This window comes from Choloepus didactylus, chromosome 22 (genome assembly GCF_015220235.1).
Source record: "Choloepus didactylus isolate mChoDid1 chromosome 22, mChoDid1.pri, whole genome shotgun sequence".
NCBI classification, from domain to species: Eukaryota; Metazoa; Chordata; class Mammalia; order Pilosa; family Megalonychidae; genus Choloepus; species Choloepus didactylus.
The window spans coordinates 18,449,729-18,453,349 of NC_051328.1; positions in this window are offsets into that span (position 1 = coordinate 18,449,729).

Genomic DNA, 3,621 nt, shown 5'->3' on the forward strand with positions numbered 1-3,621 from the left:
ATAGAAATATCAATCATTAAGGGCTGGTATAAAAGGACCTTGAATTGAAGTAGAGAAAGTAGAGAAAGGCATCAAGGTAAATGGTGAAGATACAAATATTTAAGTTAGTTAATTCGTAGAAACAATGTTTGTTAGCCAGATTGTAGTCAGGGATACATATTATGATGGAAGTGAAGGGATAAAACCGAGGGGAGAAAACAGACCTGGGCATGGTTATATATTATTAAACTTAAGAGTTAGCGTAAACAAAATGTAGTAAGAATCTGATCTGATAGAGTTAAAGACTGTCTTCAAAACAATTTCGTTTCTGATTTTTTTGTTCATCAGGGCTGCTATTTTATGACAAAAGTATTATAAAGATAAAAGTATTATAAAGCATTATAAAAGCAAATATATAACACAATTAGGGATGAATGGGGCCACATCTTGTCTAGTTAGTTCCTTCTTGGGAAAGTTATCTGGCTAAGTTTCGTTAGGAGGCATGCTGCACAGAGTCTTGAAGGGAAACTATGAAACAGAAACATTAAGGTGAACTTTATATATTTATATATATGTATATAAACTCTGTAGTGCCCCATCAGTTCAACTTATTAATCATCTAATTATCAACATGATAGAAGAGCTAGAGGACAGGGAGAAGCCAAAGAAAATATTTGCTTTATTTTCCTAGGGCTGCTGTAACAATTCCCACAAACTGGGTGGTTTAAAACAATAAAAATTTATTCTCCCAGAGTACTGGTTACTAGAAGTCCAAAAATCAAGGTGTCAACAGGTCCATGTACCCACTGAAGACTCTAGAGGGTGAAGGTTTCCTTGTCTCATCCAGCTTTTCATAATCCCAGGCTGTCCTCAGCTTGTGGCACAGAACTTCAGTCTCTGCCTCTGTCTTAACATGGTCTTCTCCCTTTTTGATTTTGTCCCTGGGTCCAAATATCCCTCTTGTTTTAAGAACAGCAGTCATACTGGATTTAGGGCCCACCTTATTCCAGCATGACTTTATCTTAACTTGATGACATCTGCAAAGACCCTGTTTTGCAGTAAAGTCATAAGAACAGGTACTGATGGTTAGGACTTGGACATATCTTTCATTGGGGGACAGAATTCAACCCATAGCCATACCTCTTGATGCCCTACGTGGGTGCTAGCCTCAGTTGGGTATAACCTAGAAGTCTGTTGCTTAAATTATTCTTTCCTAACTGTAGTCTTTGATGTTGGGATCCACTCAGTGTGGCAGTTGAACAGTCAACACTGTACATGTTCCCAGTCTCTGGGAAGTACCCTGTCTATCCAGCTTACTGTTTTCACCCCGTCACTTCAGTGATTCAGGGAGAATATAGGTTGCAGCAGCATCCTCGACTGCCTTTTTATACTCCTAAGAAGTATAATGGTCTCCCTCTGCATCTGGTAACTGATACCATTAATTAGACCTGACAAATTAATGATAGGCTATATTAACCACATTTGTCTAAGCATTTCACAGAGATATCTCCTGCTTCCAGTGGGATTCATTTAGACTAAAGGAAAATATTTAGAATCCTGGATTTAGTGAAGTGAGGTTTCCCAATCTCAGAATTATCTCACACAGGATTTTAGTAGAAGTTTATGCTAAAATCCAGGGCATACTTTTACTTCAAAAGCAGCAGAAAGTTCATATGCTGCCAGTTTGATATCTTGTCCTAATGGTTAAAAATCATTAATGATTCTCCATTACTGAACAAATAACTGTTATTCTACTTGTTCACACAAGGAACTTCATGTGATAACTATAGCTACCTATTTCCTTTCACACAATTTTTATTCCAGCCAACTCGAATGTTTTGCTTATCCATGAATATGCCTTGAGGTATAATATCCGTTTGAAACTGATTTCATCCAGACAAGCAAAACTTGACTGTACTCTCTTAGTTTATCTTTATTTATATCAGAAGAGGGGGGCAAAGCAGAGAATACCCAGTGATATTCCTATGTTGTTCCAATGGCAGAAAATAGATGGTAGTCTGGGCAGAACAGATGCAAGCACTGGTCCTTCATTCATTCAACAAACTACATACTATATACTAAGCCAAGCCCTGTGTATCAAGGTCAACCAACAAGGAATGACTGGAGACAGTCCAGCATGCAGAGGGCCCAGCTGTCTCTGCTCAAGTGTCAGGTAGCAGGGCTCAGGTTTAGGAGTAGAGATGAAAAAGCCAAGGGGGGCAGACAAGCCGAGAAGTCTTGCCTCACAAACAGAGAAGTTAATACAGAATTTGGTTCTAAATCAAGCATAGCTACTGAGCAGAAACTGTGATTAAGAACTGATCTCTCTTCTTATTCTACCCCAAGGTCAGAGCTAGACCAGCATGTCTCAGAATCTACTAGTTGCCTTCAGTGACCCTATAGCCAAGCAGGGAAGGGCTCATGAGTCAGTAACTAAATGATCATATTGTTTTACTTCCTTAGATAGCGTGAGCTCAGAACTCAGAGTACCAGAGCTGAGGATCTAGTGATGTTCCTCAGCATTTGGCCACAGCTTATATTAAGTTGCACTCAATATACCCTTCCAAGTCCATCACCTCTGTTGGAGGGAGTTAGGAGAAACAAAATGAGAGTTGTACCTATACAATTAAAAAAATGTGCAATTAAAAAGGTCTCTTTTCTGTGGTAGTCACAGACTAATGGTCAGGTTCTAAAAGAGGTTGCTATTAAAAATTTCCTGTTTCTAACCTGTTTAAACCGAGGCACAATTTGAGAGTATGTCTGTAGGTATGCATGCACTCCCTGAGAAAAATTAAAATTTCTTTTCTGTAAAATAGAGACATTAATTCTGGCATCTGAGAATTGCTATGATTATTAAATAAGAGACTAGAGAAGGGACAGTGGGAAATGCTGTTGATGCTGTACCTTGTACCCACTGGCCCACCTCTGAGTTCACCTGCAACTGTGATAAGGTGTTTTCTACGTGCTAACAGCATCTTAACTCAAATGCCTGCTTCTCTCACTGAGGGTTTTCTCCTGCACCTCCTGGGCTTGCTAAACTACAAGCAGATCTATATTTTTGAAATGTGGGGAATTCACATCCAGCAGGCCACCCTCAGCCAGAAAGGAATGGGAGTCGATGTGTAAGTGACCCAGTCTCCAGTCATCTGGTGCTGATTTGGAGTATCTCCAGCCGTTTCTCAAAGGGTACTCTGTGTGTCTGAGCCTCAGTTGCCCATAGCAGTAACTAGAAACACTTTATTAAATTCTTCTTTCTTTCTCATTTTACCTGCTCCCTCACTTGTAATTTCTGGAATCACCTCCCAATTGATGTGCCTGCACTCAAAGCCTTGACTCAGAGTTTGATTTGAGGAGAAACTAAACGAAGATGAGACTTATTTTTTCCTTTTTATCCCTTCACTCCATAATATTTTTAGTAAAATTATTATAAAATTAATTTCATAATTTTGAAGATTTCATTCAATATTTTATCATTGATCCACATGTCTATCTCCCACACAAAAAAATTAAACTCATTAGGTATAGGGACAAGATTTTGTTCAACATTCTAACTTTAATACCCATTGTAATCAGTAAATGGTTTTTAAATGAATGAATAGTGAATAAATTAATGGATGAATGAAAAATGCAGAGTTGTTTCTG